Below are 16,980 nucleotides of genomic sequence, written 5' to 3'. Positions count from 1 at the left end.
GGTGACTGAATCATTCAAAATAAAAACTGGGCTACGGTAGAGCCATGGACTATCACCAGTTCTTTTCAATCTCGCATTAGAGAAGGTAATGCGAGAGATGTCATCTACTGAACTCGGACGAGTCCAGACCGGGCATGTGAACATCAAGTACCTCGGATATGCCGATGATATATTGATACTATCTAGGTCGCAAGAAGAATTATGGGAAATGGCTGACATTCTGGAAACAACAGCGAGGAAAACTCGACTCCAAATCAATCGTGACAAGACGGTGTACATGGTTCTACACCGTAGACATAATGACACTCAAGAGCCACTTTCACTCTTGCGGACAACTGAAGCTTCTTATCATCAAGTCAGGGATTTCAAATACCTGGGCGCAGGATTCAGAGATGAACCATCCAGTAAAATGGAAATACAGGCAAGACTACAGGCAGGTAATCGCTGTCACTACGGCCTTAATGCTCTCCTCAAGATCAGAAGTTTGTCAAGACATTTCAAAATAAACATCTACAAAACACTCCTACAGCCAGTAGTACTATACGAACGTACCACCTGGAGTACAACCAAGCAAGATGGGAACAGACTGATGATATTTGAAAGGAAAGTCTTTCGGAAGATTTTTGGACCGGTTTACGATAGTGAAAGTGAAAAATGGAGGATTCGTCACAATACAGAGCTGTATGATATTTACAATGACCCGAAAACCATGCTATAATGAAGACACGACGACTCCAGTGGGCAGGGCATGTTGCTCGAATGTAGGACCACCGATGGCCGAAAACTGTACTCAGCACCAAACCAACCAGCAGAAAGCCCGTAGGAAGACCTAGAACTCGATGGAGTGATTGTGTATCCAAAGACCTTCAGATGGTGGTACTGCTGGAAGTACGGCAGAAAGGAGCAGAAGACAGGCTGAAGTGGAGGCAATCTCTCAAAGCAGCGCGCGGTCCATTGGGCCTGATCGCGTAAAGAAGAAGAGAAGAAGAAAGAACCCATGTTCGGAAATGTACCGCTTTGATTAAAATAAGTTCGAAAGTCGAATTATTTGCAAACCCCTCACTAAAGGGTACGCTCACAGCAGAGGCAATGAGCTCTGACTTGCTGATTTGCGTGTTCTACAGGAGTTGCTCCACTTGGTGACGGTGCTGTTCACTGCACAATGTGTATCTACGACGTATGCTTTCACTCACACGCACCACGGTCCCTGGTGCATGTTGAAAAGTTTCCGCTGCCTCCAGATCTCGTGGAAGGAGATCTCCTTCCATACAGGAGTCTTCATAGGCACCACAAGAAAATGTCGAGAGGAGTTAAATTTGAGGAACGTGGTGGCCAAGGAGTTGGGCCACCTTCATCCATCCACCTTCCCCCATACGTGTGATTGAGAAGTTTGCGGACGCAACGATCGAAATGCGCGAATGCTTCGTCATGCCGGAACCACTAATCTGGTGGAGTGACAGCTGAAAATGTTATAACAATTCCACCAGTAGCTCTTGCAGCAATGTCAAGTATCTGGGGCCTGTCAGGCGGTACGGAAGAACGTATGGCCCCCAACATTATCACCCAACTGTTACAGATATCCACATGAAGGTATGGTATGTGGTTTCTGGTCATTCCAGATGAAAATATTTCGAGAGTTCAGAACAACCTCCCTGGTCAAATGAGCTCCATCCACAAAAAGAAGGCAGCGTGGAAATTCGGGCATGGCGCCACAACGACGTAGAAACCATTTACAACAGGGCCAGCCACTGCGCCGGCCGCTGTGGCCGAGCGGTTCTAGGCGCTTCAGTCCGTGACCGCGCTTCTGCTACGATCGCAGGTGCGAATCCTGCCTGGGGCATGGATGTGTATGGTGCCTGTAGGTTAGTTAGGTTTAAGTAGTTTTAAGTCTAGGGGACTGATGACCTCAGATGCTAAGTCCCACAGTCGTTAGAGCCATTTGAACCATTTTGAACCAGCCACTGCATGCCTAACATGACGCTGGCCGAGTGTGTGGGCCACGGGTGGGTTAAGACTCCACCCGTACCGGCTTGGCTCGTTCCTTCCCGGGAAGTACTCGGTATTGCGTGATATTTCATGTAGTACTGTGGAGTAGCATTTTTCTGTCGGCAGTACTCTCTTCAGTTCGGTAGAATCGTGGTATCAGCTCTGCTTACCCTTCGCTGTTTCTTCGTGGTCTGAAGGACGTTTACAGGCCCAGTGGATTTATCGCACAAAAACAGACAGTCTATCAATTTGTTGTCACAAGCCTCTAACAATGAATGGGAATGACAGAAGAGAGGGATGAGGATTCTCAATATATATTAAGCACTCGCATAAGCAACGGGTACTGCAAATTTTCTAGGAACCCATATTACAGTAAAATGCAGAAATCCTTGTCTAATGACCTTGTTGTCGATCGGAAGTTAAACACTAATCTTCTCCTGCTCAACATCCAGAGAGAATATAACGACATAGTTGACAATGGAAGAGCAAAGAATTACAGCAGACGCGATTCATTGTTCAGTACATCAACAAGCACTTTGTGCCAAATTTTTCAGGCATTCTGCACGTATCGAGGTATGAATAGTAAAATTTCTGAATTCGCAAGCATTATTCCACTATCAGTTGCAACGATTTGCGATGAAACTGAACGAAGAGTATGGAGACTTCATGCATTACTGCAAAGTACGTTGGTTAAGTCAAATGGTAAGCCCAGAACATTTTTTCCATTTAAAACTCGCTATTGTTGAATTTATCAAGAAAAAAAGAGTGCAGGAACGAAAATTACAACATCCAGAGCAGATGGCAGACATCGCGGTTTGAGTGGACTTCGTTGCACGCTGCCTGCAGTAAGACATCCCAGAGTGAGGAACAACTTTCTGATTTGATGGGGATGCATTTGAAAAGAAAACCGTGTCATAGAAGGTGCAAATTTTTACAAACACAGTCCAGTTCCGTAAGCTCACTTAAAGAAAACCTGAGGTTGGAAGACTTCATTATGGCCTTGAAAGAATTACAAAGACAGCTTCCTAAGCGTTTTTTAGGAGACTGTCAATCTTACATATGTTTTCGGACTGTTTGCGAGACCGTTTTTCCTTTCCGATGAAAACGCGACTGCACATGAGCATGTGTAACTGGTTGACCTGTACGAAATTTCCCATGGTGATGACATATCCTTTTACCACAAAGCTGCCCAGGACGTCTTCTCTGCTTTCCTCACGCAGAATTTCCACGTTTCTATAATGAGGTTGCGAAAGTGCTTCAGTATTTCGCTCGACATATTTGTGTGAAAGGCCTTCCTTTTAATTCAAAAATGGCTCTGAGCACTATGGGACTTAACATCTGGGGTCATCAGTCCTCTAGACTTAGAGCTACTTAAGCCTAACTAATCTAAGGGCATCACACACATCTATGCCCGAGGCAGGATTCGGGTCTGCGACCGTAGCGGCGACGCGGTTGCGGACTGAAGCGTCTAGAACCTTTCGCCCGCAACGGCAGGCCCTTCCTTTTATTTATTTATTTATTTTCTTTACTGAATTTTGATTCCCCCCTAAGGGGGCGGGCTGGCAGCAGCTTAGTACGCTGCTCTTCAGCCTACAGACTTTTTAGAACGTAAGAATAAGATAAGAAACAATAAAAGCAGGCGGTAAAACGGTGACGTAAATTTTAAAACGGCGGAAAATTGTTGAAAGTTAAAACATAAAACAAAGGGTTGGCAATGCTAATAAAATACACAGGAAGCGGACAGGTAAAATAGTAGACAGACAATTAAAAAACATGCCGACAGTCTGGTTTCTGTTCGCAAGACATAAAAATCACTCCCAACGACAGTATGATTTCCGTTCGCAACACTTCGGAAAAGACACACAACACTGAACACTCACTGTAAACACTGCACTAAAATGTCAGCACAAAGATGACACACCATAGCCAAGGGCATATGGGGAGGGGGGCTGAGGCAGGACCTGGACAGATGAGGGGGAAAACAAGGAGGGAGGAGAGAAAAAACGAAAGGGGGAGACCGAAGGAGGTAGAGGACTCATAAGGGGTTGGGGGGGAGGGACAGGACAGACGCGAGAGGGAATGGGAAAAGGCAGAGGAGGGAAATGTAAAAGGACTCGGGGGAGAGAAGAGGGAGAGGGAGCCCAGGAAAAGGTCAGAGGAAAGGAGGGGGGATGAGGATCAGAGTTGATAGGAGGGATAAATGGAGGGAGAGAGGGCATTATCCGGGAGGGGGAGTTGATAGAAGCCACCTTGGGAAAGGAAATGAACCCTTCCTTTTAATTATGAAAGTAAATAATTCACAGTTATGTGGCAACTCTAGTGCGAGAATTTGTGGATTTGCCTGCGTCTGTCCGTTGGGTGCAAATCTGATATTGTGAAAGCAAGAAAAGACGAACAGAAATGTTAGATATGTATATAATGGATTAGGAACGGGAGATGGGCAGAAAACGTTTAACTATTGAGAAAAGCATAATGTTGACATCTTTATCGACAGCCACTTTTGATTCAATATGAGCACTAGAGACGTCGATGAGAGACTGTACAGCGTCAGATATGTGCCTGGTGGCCAAACTTGGAACTAATATTTTTTCCAGCATAAGTCGGTTCTGCAGTAACATTAGTGTATCTACCAAGTTTCGCTGCCATACGATGATTACAGCCCACACTGAAAATCCGTGAGTAGCCTGCACTTTAATTATATTCACACAGTACCTCGCAGCCGTTGTTCTCGTCCGACGAAAACGGTAAGGCGACTCGGAAAACATACATATATACATATCGTGCAACTCTACTAATACGTCAGCTCCACAGTAACCTATCAACATCTCAGAGCACTCTCCAAACGAGTATTCCGCCATCCTGTACTGTCTTGGTCGTCCTTACTGCTAACGAAGGTCTGACAAACGAGCAGGACGTTGAATCAGTGACTGTAAAAAGAACACACACTACTCCATTTTGTGTGCGTCCCGTGGATCGGTAGAAAGTGATTCGATCTTCAGACTTTTATATGCACAAACGTTTCATTTCAGGACATTTTTCCTTAACGTCTCATACTAAGCCCCCTCTGCAACCCCTACCAGGGATTGTGATCCACCTTGTATATGGAGTATAGAACATATGAGAGACGTACTCCGAGTATGTGCCTAATGTATGTGGCAAGCAAAACAGAAAAAGTTGATAGGTTTACTTTCTTAATTCTATAACTTCATAATAACTTCATTTCAGCGGTCAAATTGGCAGAATAATCCATTCAGAGAATTACCATAAAAGTTGGACGTGCTGCGACAATTGTGCAACGATGCTGGTATCAGTGGTCACATTCTCACACCAGTAGACGAGGTTGTGGACGTCCACACAGAAAAGATGCCTGCTGGGATCGTTTCATGTGGGCAGCAGTAGCGTATCGTACACCTACCTCAGCACAGATAAGAGGCTTCAGAGCCCAACTGCGGACCAGTTATTAGCAGTGGAACTACGAACACATAAACCCCTAGCCCGTCTTCCACTCACTCACGGCATCAACATGCACGGCTCGACTGCTGCCGTCAGAGGATCAGTTGGGAGACTGAATATTGCGGGCCCTGATCGTCAGCGTTGAAAACGGATTCTGCCTGCACGTTTGCAGGTACAACGTAGACTTCGTGAGCGCTGACCCGTAGCGCACATTCATCCAGTACACTTTGGCCCCATCTCAGGTCTTACGGTCTGGGTTGCGACAACCATTAGCCTTTGGTGTTATTGGAAGGGACACTAACCAGCATTCGGTACGTGCTGAACGTTGTTATCCCCTTCTTTTCTCGTTGTCGCAACAGAAAGGTGATGTGTTGTGGGCCGTGGCTGGCTCATGTCATGCGTTGGATTAAACCTTGGTTGCTATTCTGTGTTTAGTCTCCCGCGGTTATCGCGATTATGCTGTTATCCTCTCTCTCCGCGAGTGGCAGCAGCGGCGTGTAGCGATATCCGCACCTTGTACTTTCTTTGGCCTGGCGCTTATAGTTTCCGGCTGTGCTGTGTGCGGCCGGTTGTCGATTGACGTGGAGCACCGAGGAAATCTGCGCAGCGCGTAATTTGGCCAGGGCCGCTGGTGGCGTCTACGCGCGGTCAGAGTGTGTAGTGCTGTTCCCATTGCTACGAGGTATGTGGCTCACCGATCCTGGACACGAAAGTTGTGTTTTGACTTAATCTACCAGCATGTCACGACTGTTCACATTACGTCGTTTGGATTTCGTTGTCGGCTTTTGGGACATTCCCACGAGCAACAACGTGTGTTTTCAAGTTGGTAAATTTTAGCCACCCTGCAATAGAGTTTGACTGTACTTGGTTATTTTGAAGTGCATCAGCGGAATCTTCTGCCTTATGGCCGTTAACGTTCCTGTTACTTGCCCTGGCCGTTGACCTAAATTCAGGCAGTGTATTTTCCGCATTGTGTTGTCGCTGTCCAGCACGGTGTGTAGTTTGACAGCTCAATGTGTAAATGGTTGTGGGAGCCAATACTTTCTATGTTGCTCCATTGAACTCCCTGTTGTGTGCTGGTCGGATGGAACGGAAGTTATCTTGTTGATGGGTCCGTTGACTGTCTGTCGGTTGGGTTGTCGTCGGATCGAGAATAATTGGGCCGACTGCCTGTCTCACCTAAGCGAGCGTTAGTGTTTGAATTCCAGGCCGACCCTCGGAAACTTCTGAGCGCCGTTGGGTGTACTGCCTCTTATTATTTGTTCTTGTTCTTTATATTTGTATGGCTTCTAGACGATTTTTAGATTAAGGTTGTTTTGCTCTTAAGGCGTAAGATTGTTTGGGCCTTCAGCCTAATTTAAAGAACTGTTTTAAGTAAGACCTTGGGCCTTTTACAAAAAATTAATTTTGTTGACTCTTAAGTGATGGGCCTTCAGCTGATTTTGAATTAAAGTTGTTTTGCTCTTAAGGTGTCAGATTGTTTGGGCCTTCAGCCTAATTAAAGAACTGTTTAAGATAAATTAAAAATTTATAAATTAAAAATTTATATTGGTTTGAGTCTTAAGCGATGGGCCTTCAGCCGATTTTTAAATTAAAGTTGTTTTGCTCTTAGGTGTAAGATTGTTTGGGCCTTCAGCCTAATTAAAGAACTGTTTTAAGAGAAGGCCTTATGCCTTTTAAAAATTCTGATTTTGGTTTGAGTCTTAAGTTATTGGCTTTCAGCCAACTTTAAATTAAAGTGTTCTTGCCCTTAAGACATGAGATTGTATGGCGCATTCAGCCAGTAATTAAGTTCCAAAAATTAATGCTGTGTTTTTTTTTTAATTTTCTTGGCTCTTATAATGTTTGGTCAAATAAATAAAGTTGTATGTTCGAGTGTAACTGACAGCCGCTTATTTTGGCCCCTTTCCACAATTTAAACTACCTGTACTGTTCTGCGGGTTTACAGGGCGTCTTATGTTGTTCCAACAAGATAATGCTCGCCCACCCACTGCCTGTAAAACTCAACGTGCCCTGCAAGACGTGCAGCAGCTTTCCTGCCCAGCATGATCACCAGACTTGTCTGCAATCTAGAACGTGTGGACTGTGTTGGGACAAGAATCGACTAATGCGACTATTCGCCAAACAACAGCTCTTACAGAAATACGTGAACAGGTCGAACAGCGTGGCATAACGTATCCCAGGACGGTATTCGCCATCTGCACGATCGACTGGATGTCAGAGTCAGCGCCTGCATTGGCGCCCGCGGAGACTACAAAAAATGGTTCAAATGGCTCTGAGCACTATGAGACTTAACATCTATGGTCATCGGTCCCCTAGAACTTAGAACTACTTAAACCTAACTAACCTAAGGACAGCACACAACACCCAGTCATCACGAGGCAGAGAAAGCGGAGACTACACCACGTACTAATACTGGTGTTTCATTATGGGTCGATACGTCGGTACCTGGTGCATGCAAAGTTGCAACAATAAATCTTGAGTAAACTGGAAACCTCTGAAAGGGCGTACTAATTTTTTTCCGGCAGTCTATTTACAGTCGGCCGACTGGTCTGGCGTAACGGTAATTTTGTTTATGGGGCAGCCTGCAGAGTTATGATTAAAGTTCAGAGAACAAAGTTAGGTGACTGTATATCATGACTTTCATATAACTTACCGCAACCCACCTGAGATTGAGAGCCGGGCATCCAAGGCGCCGCGTCGTCTCGGCTCTCATATGTTGGCGGGATGGCTGCCGGCCCGCTTTGGTTCCTACACCGGCTACTAGGTAGAGGCGCGGTAGCTCGCAGTTCCCACCACGGCAACGAGATGTCACTACAAAAACAAATTAAATATAGAACAGATAACATTCGTGCGTTCTGGGAACTTGGCGAGTCTAGCGGCAGTATGGCGCGATTATCAAGAATCCCTGCAGTATATCTTGATATTAGCTTTCACTAATAGACAGAAAAGCGTGACGAGGAATTAGTCGAATACGTATGGATGGAGACTGTATGTGTCGATGTATAGACTGTGGTAATATCAATTTCGTGTAGCTCATTGTTCTCAGAAGTACAACTGCACGTCACTTCGGCGATCTGCTCATCCCAAACCAGTTTCCAACAGGGAAAGGGGACCTACAGTTTAAGGTGCAATCCGAAGCACGTTTCGTTTGTGACGGATCTCTGCATCGTTGAGAGGTGAATTCTAGATCAAGAGACGGAGTGAAAATAAGAGATTCGCCTCCTTTCAGTTTCCAGACACGCGCTCTGCCGTTTTTCTTATTTATTTTCTAAATCTTTTTTTACATGAATCAAGGAATTTATTTTACGAAAATGAACAAACTTAAAAAGGGGCGCAATATCATGCAAAATTTGTATCAGCAGCATGAACTGACTTTAATTTCTTCTTTCCAGAACATCATCACTATGTTATGTTCTCGTGTCGCTTGAACGGGTTTCGGTCGTAAATGAAACAATAAGATTATAACAATTGCCATAGAAATTTATTACAAAATATATGTATGACGGCCGCTGTGGCCGAGTGGTTCTAGGCGCTTCTGTCGGAACCGCGCTGCTGCTACGGTCGCAGGTTCGAATCCTGCCTCGGGCGTGGATGTGTGTGATGTCCCTCTGTTAGTTAGGTTTGGTAGTTCTAAGTCTAGGGGACCGATGACCTCAGATGTTAAGTCCCATAGTGCTTAGAGCCATTTGAACCATTTTTGAATATTTGTTTACTTTTTCATTTGTTGTTCTTATCCCATGCCAGTTCTTTCAAAAACCATTGCAAGCATCTTTTTCTAAGCATGCATCTAATTGTGGCCTGAGAACTTCATAATTTTATGTCATCCGCACTTCATATACATTTGGAATTCAATTTCGTTGTCAGCTCTCGTATCATTAATGACGTAGCTCACGTACGTTCTCATTAAAAAAAATGACTGGCATTGTTTTTAATATGGGAAGGTATCGAGCTTGCTCGCTACAGACTACTGTTGGTGCAAGATTGTCCGTTAAGACCTTGTAAGGAAACTAACTTACCTCTGAGCCACTTCAGTTTTGTGTATCGCATGTAAATCCATCTACTGCTGTGTAAACGAGATTACATCTCGAAAAATGGCTTTCTTGGACAATCCCGATTGCAGTTATCTATTGATTTGTACTGGCTATGTGATTTGGCAATTCTGTATCAAGCTATTACTGTGTCAGATTAAAGTCCACCAATGTTGATAGTGTTCCATACACCACCCGTTCAATAATTGGATATTTCCTTCTTATTTTGTTTCTCTCTTCATGTTTCCTTCTGAAGAGTATAATGTCTCTTGCCGTCATCTGTTGCGAAGTAATGATCTCATTGCTGAGGTCACTTATTCCACAAAATATGTTCTTACATGCTGGAGCAGCGGATTTATTTTTTGCGCTTTTACCGGTGTTTGGAAGCTTTCGAGCTTGAGGATTTCAAATAGTTTAAACGGAATGCTGTCTGCATTTTCATTCTGAATAGCTGCGGTCCTTTTTATTAAAAAAAATCATAGGCCATGTCCTGTCAACTAATCCTCAACGTCCATTGTTGCGGTCTAGTGGTTTTTCTTGTGTGTACTCTGAACTTCTCTTTTCCACAACCTTGATTGTAACGGTTAACGTAATGTATAATAACTTTTACATCACGTTCGCTTATATATATATAACGATATTTACATTTCCATCTTCAGATCTGCTTGTCCACTGAAAAGTTCGTACAGATATACAACCAAACATAGTTAGGTACTTTAAACATGATGAACATTTCAACGAACGCACATCACTTCGTCAGACGATTTTTAGGCTCATTAGCGCTAACGTATGAGTGTCTGATGCTCTGATAATGTTATTGCTGTTAGTCTGGCATGAACATTACGCCTGTAAGCAAAATAAAATAAGACCAAAGACAGAAGGCTTCCTTGAGGAACGCCATGTCTTAACTGAGTCTGCCCCGTTTTCTGACAATTCCGCTATATTAGCATCGATACGTGTGGCAACGTTCTTAATTACATTTAGAGCTCGTTCATTAAAAGCCACTTTTGTCATAGGTTCAGTAAGAAACTATGGTCCAGAAGATCGATGACATTACGAAAATCAATAAGCATGACTGCACATTTCATTTTATTCACGGAGGTTACAGTAATTATGTTTCTATATTTTGCTGTGCTTTGAAATGATTATGGTCCTGCAAGGTACACATGATTGATTTTGACTTACAATCATAAATCTGCTGTTGAAAATTCTTGAGACTATCTTGTACTCTGAATTAAGAATGGAATCAGCGTGCAACTTTTTCAAGTTTTTGGTTGATTTATTCTTTGGTGCTAATACTATTATACTCTCTCTGAATTCGGCGGGTTTTCCCTGAATAACTTCATTCGTCATCCAAGTAAACTTATCACCAAGTACATTCCAGGACCATTCATAAAATTCTATATGCAACTTATCTGTTCCTGGAGACATTTTTCAAAGTAAGTTACAGACGGCCTCATGTATTTCTTCACTCATTTTAGGAAGAAGATCTTAATTTTCCTCTTCCGACAGCCGTCGGGCCATGATGTCAAGAAATTCGTCGAGGGACTCAGAATGTAATATATTACAACTTAATTATACCTGCGCATAAGACAAAGATAATGGCATGAATCCAGTTACATCTAGGACAATAATAAATTAGAATATTTTAGAACAAGTATTCCATTTCAGTTATCTAGGATGTGATATTAGTTTTAACTATGACAAAGGCATTGAGAAGAAGGTCTCTGCAGACCAATTGGAAGAACTTTGGGAAGAAAAACCAGAAAAGAAACAAAACCAAAATTAAATATTGTTATTGCTGTACCTATTGCTGAATATGTTTACGAATCATGGTCAGTAACAAAAAAAAGTATATATTTATTGAACTATATGAAATAATATCGTCATAACTTCTAAACGATTTACGATAGGAAGTTCAAACTGCACAGTCGGCAGTAGGGCATGATGCGAATTAGTATGCGCACGTACCGTTTGGTTTAGCGACGAAGCCGACTTTCATTTGTGTGGGTTTGTCAATAAGCAAAACTGGTGCCTTTGAGGTACTGAGATACACATTTCGCGATCTAGAAGTCTCTTCACTCTTAACGGGGGACTGTGTGCTGTGCAATGTTCAGTCACGGAATAATCGGTGCGATATTCCTTGGTGGCACGATGACTACCGAACGGTACGTGAAGGTTTTGGAAGATGAATGACCTTGATTTCGACAAGATGTGGTTCACGCAAGACGGAGCTCGACCCTATCGAAGCAGGAGAGTGTATGATGTCCTGGAGGAGCATTTTAGGGACCGCATTCTAGCTCTAGGGTACCAGAGGCTACTGGAATGGGCCTCGATTGCCCTCCATGTTCTCTTTTTGTGGCGCTATATTAAAGACAAGGTGTACAGCAATAACCCCAAAACAATTGCTGAGCTGAAAACAACCATTCAGGAGGTCATCGACAGCATGGATGATTTGACACTTCAGTGGGTTATGCAGAATTTCGCTATTGGTATGCGCCACATAATCGCCAATGATGGCAGACACATCGAGCATGTCATAGCCTACATATCTGTAGTGACGTTTAAATTTTGAATGAAGTGTGTGCACGCCGTAGTTCGTAAGTAATTCACGTTTCTTTTCATATAGTTCAATAATTGTCCCCTGTATGTAATAAAATGGATAAATTAAGGAGTGAAACATTAATATCAGATTTAAGAATCTTTTCAGATAACGACAAGATAAAAGAATTGTCAAAAAAGTTAATAAATTATTGGCCGTCCGGAAAGAGAGAATTAGGCACACCTCGTAAGAGATAATATCTAGTCTGCAGAATGAAGATTTTCGTATAGTTAGAAACCTTCGTCTTTATCTCTTTGCCAGGTAGGACCTCACCATTCCTAGTTTGGGACTCGTCAAAGAAAGTTCACCGTTTCTTATCGACGTGCCTCAAGAGGTGGTAATGAGGTTTCATCCTCTAGTTCAGTCTTGACCTTGACTTTTGGCTTTCAACTTCAAACCTCCGAACTGCTTTTTCTTAATACTTAGCAGTTCGGCTTTTTACGTGTGAGGCGTTGAGATCTCGGACACCTCATATGTCAGGTGCCTCAGTTTTACGTGTCGTTTATAGTGTTGCAAGACACTAGTTTTTCAACATGAGATGGGTTTTGGTGTGTATATTTCACTTGTTTGAGATTCAATACACGTGGCATAGAGAGTGACGAGAATAACTCACTTACGTGAATTTTCATGTTTAAGTTAGATAGAAACAGGGTGGAAGCATCACTGGAGGGGAAGCCATATTTAGTTGGCCACGCTGTGATGCAATGGCCTGCTGAGTCGCAACCTAGTAAGGTCAAGCGCAGGTGAAGGGCACGGCAGAGAACTGGGGGAAGAACAGTGTATCACGTGTGCGGCGCATGAGGACGTAATTTACCACCCTTGTGGATGATGGAGTGTTAACAAGATGGGTAACAGACCTGGCTATTCACTTGAAAGCCAGCCAATTATACGACACTGTACTTAATGTACTTATTAAGCCATTTTCTGATTGGGCAGCCATGGCTACCAGAAATGAAAGTGCGACTGCCATTGTCTGTTCCATCCAGTGTCCAACCCCACTGTAGAGGGAAGGGATGCTAGGTGGGAAGGCGCGCAACTGACCAGCGCGACAGGCACTTTCCCTTGAGACTTCGTTGAGTGTGGTTGGAGGGCATCCCTCTCTGACGGGACGGTATTGGTGTGAACATTTTGTTCGCTCGGCTCCAAAATTCAGTCAAGAGCTGGCTGAATTCTTTTCGTAAATGTCCTGAGCGGAGAACGATGAGAGCCAATATAGTTAAATTCTTGAGAGAACAGCAAGGGCAGAGTAACACACGGCGCGCCAGCCTTGGGCGTGTGCTTATCTATTAAAAGCAGACTGGGGTGAAGTTAACGTTTTTCGCTTCAGGAAAACGTAGGGGAAGTTTGCTGAATCAGCCAGGCTCAGTATGGGATTTTGATAGATGTACAGATCCGACGACATACGGCAGCAGCCAGGCTACGACGCTGTGCAACACAAGGTAATGAATGCAGCACGCCATTAAATGCAAATGTCGTGTCACAAGCTAGTTTTTACTCCAGTCATACGAACCTCAAAGCAGCAAGACCTGTCTTCCTTGCAGTATTTCCTGAAATTAACGTATTTGCTTCGTGCGTCGATGGCCATGTTTGGTTAACATTTGTGGAGAAAGAATAAAATTTGTTAGGGTCGGTAACATTTTTAAGCTCTACATTAGGGTAGTCTTCCACCAGAGAGTCTTTCTCTCAGTTAAACTAATTAACTATCCTGAATTTTGTGATATTATTGATCTTTTATACACTCCTGGAAATGGAAAAAAGAACACATTGACACCGGTGTGTCAGACCCACCATACTTGCTCCGGACACTGCGAGAGGGCTGTACAAGCAATGATCACACGCACGGCACAGCGGACACACCAGGAACCGCGGTGTTGGCCGTCGAATGGCGCTAGCTGCGCAGCATTTGTGCACCGCCGCCGTCAGTGTCAGCCAGTTTGCCGTGGCATACGGAGCTCCATCGCAGTCTTTAACACTGGTAGCATGCCGCGACAGCGTGGACGTGAACCGTATGTGCAGTTGACGGACTTTGAGCGAGGGCGTATAGTGGACATGCGGGAGGCCGGGTGGACGTACCGCAGAATTGCTCAACACGTGGGGCGTGAGATCTCCACAGTACATCGATGTTGTCGCCAGTGGTCGGCGGAAGGTGCACGTGCCCGTCGACCTGGGACCGGACCGCAGCGACGCACGGATGCACGCCAAGACCGTAGGATCCTACGCAGTGCCGTAGGGGACCGCACCGCCACTTCCCAGCAAATTAGGGACACTGTTGCTCCTGGGGTATCGGCGAGGACCATTCGCAACCGTCTCCATGAAGCTGGGCTACGGTCCCGCACACCGTTAGGCCGTCTTCCGCTCACGCCCCAACATCGTGCAGACCGCCTCCAGTGGTGTCGCGACAGGCGTGAATGGAGGGACGAATGGAGACGTGTCGTCTTCAGTGATGAGAGTCGCTTCTGTCTTGGTGCCAATGATGGTCGTATGCGTGTTTGGCGCCGTGCAGGTGAGCGCCACAATCAGGACTGCATACGACCGAGGCACACAGGGCCAACACCCGTCATCATGGTGTGGGGAGCGATCTCCTACACTGGCCGTACACCACTGGTGATCGTCGAGGGGACACTGAATAGTGCACGGTACATCTAAACCGTCATCGAACCCATCGTTCTACCATTCCTAGACCGGCAAGGGAACTTGCTGTTCCAACAGGACAATGCACGTCCGCATGTATCCCGTGCCACCCAACGTGCTCTAGAAGGTGTAAGTCAACTACCCTGGCCAGCAAGATCTCCGGATCTGTCCCCCATTGAGCATGTTTGGGACTGGATGAAGCGTCGTCTCACGCGGTCTGCACGTCCAGCACGAACGCTGGTCCAACTGAGGCGCCAGGTGGAAATGGCATGGCAAGCCGTTCCACAGGACTACATCCAGCATCTCTACGATCGCCTCCATGGGAGAATAGCAGTCTGCATTGCTGCGAAAGGTGGATATACACTGTACTAGTGCCGACATTGTGCATGCTCTGTTGCCTGTGTCTATGTGCCTGTGGTTCTGTCAGTGTGATCATGTGATGTATTGACCCCAGGAATGTGTCAATAAAGTTTCCCCTTCCTGGGAAAATGAATTCACGGTGTTCTTATTTCAATTTCCAGGAGTGTATTTTATGTTATTTGAGAAATTTAATACCAGGTTCCTCTTGTCTGAACAGGCGATACCCGAGATTGCTCTTGTATATTATACTGACCCTACATGTCCAAAAATGATTCCAATAAATACAATTACAGGGACAAGTTGTTGTCTATTATAAGACAGAGGTCCCATTCCTAACTCACTGGAATATTTTAGGAACATTGATGGCGCTATTCTTCTGAAGTGTGAGTATAGCACGTTTCCTTACAGGTTGAGTTCAAACTGCGTTATATGCACTAAGTGGAATCGCGCACACAGTGCAAACATAGCATCACTTATTACCAACCAGAGGCGTGTTTAGAGCTCTAGATCATTGTTGATTACATTGAATTCTCCTCAATTTTTGTTCCGCCTTCTCTTACTGTCTATTACTCCTGGATGGCTATCAGCTGAGCACAGACACAACAAACATGTTTGTCTCAGACTGCCTTCTAAGTTATTTTCTTCCGATAATGATACATTTAGGTTCCACTGGTTTCAGAACCGTCGCGTCGCTCGTATCGGAGACTGGTGCCAACCAATACGTTTCTGTGGTCAGTGAAATACACCAGAGTTGTTTCAACTCTTTCCAGACTTTGTGACAAATATGTGGGAAATGTAAACTCCATGTATCCCTAAGTTTTCAGTCGGTAACTAGGCGCTTTAATTCATTAAAAACTTTAAAATTGACAATCTGATCATTCTTGATTGAAATCACCTCAAATTTCCAGGTCTTGGGGAATTTTTCATAATGAATAAATTATATCTTGCTCTGTAGATTTTATTGTAAGTTCTTGAAGAGGCATACAGATTAATTAAGATGACATCCAAAACTTTAATGCCTATTCTGTCAGATTCTAATCTTTCATTTCCAGATACAGAATTCCATAATGTGATTAAAATTGCTGTCCTCATACTTGTTTCGAGTGAAACGTTTAGCATTTCAACATATCCTGTAATCTTAAAATTAGACATCGCAACTTCTTTCAGCGAGGCGACATCAGTTCCTGATGCATATAAATATTCTTATATAGCAGCAACTTTTAGTTCTGATGTTATTTTGTTACCATTAATCATAACGGCTTCCGACAATCTAATTCTTTTGAAAAGAGAAAAAAAAATATAACTACTCCAATAAGAAAATAAATAAATAACTACTTCAATAAAGAAATAAATGAATACAGAAATAAGTAAATAAAACAGTAAATTACAGATCCTGCTCTTAGTGAAATTTTTTCAAATAACATTACTTCATTTTAAAATTTTTCTAGAAGTTTTGTTTCGATGTTGATTCCGGAAGCACATCGAAGTTATCAGTGCATCATTCTGTGACTGTTTCATAAGGTATGCTTTTAGAATTTGTGTCTCTTTCTTAGTTTTTGTTTCCCTTAATTATGAGAAAACTTTGGGTTCGTTGCGTTTCGTGCCTGCGTCGAATGACGTCTGGAGTCATCGTGTTTCCCTTCAAAGCATCCTCTTGTTTCCATAGGAGTTGCAATAGTTTCATTTTTGGTAGTTCCCCTACACAATTCATCTTTGTTTTCAACCTCATTCGGAATGTTTAGGATTTATTTGTGTTCAAACACAACCGAAATTCCACCAAAACACGAAACGAAGGTCAGATGAACACGATTGAAAAACTGTTCGCCGTGTTGACGCTTAGAAATGGAATGTCCACCGCAGCCGTCGCAGGCAAAATGAAACTTACAAGTTAGCCCTTGTCTAGATGTTTTGAACGTC

The sequence above is a fragment of the Schistocerca cancellata genome, chromosome 1 (genome assembly GCF_023864275.1).
Source record: "Schistocerca cancellata isolate TAMUIC-IGC-003103 chromosome 1, iqSchCanc2.1, whole genome shotgun sequence".
Lineage (NCBI taxonomy): Eukaryota > Metazoa > Arthropoda > Insecta > Orthoptera > Acrididae > Schistocerca > Schistocerca cancellata.
Note: the sequence above shows the minus strand (reverse complement) of the source record.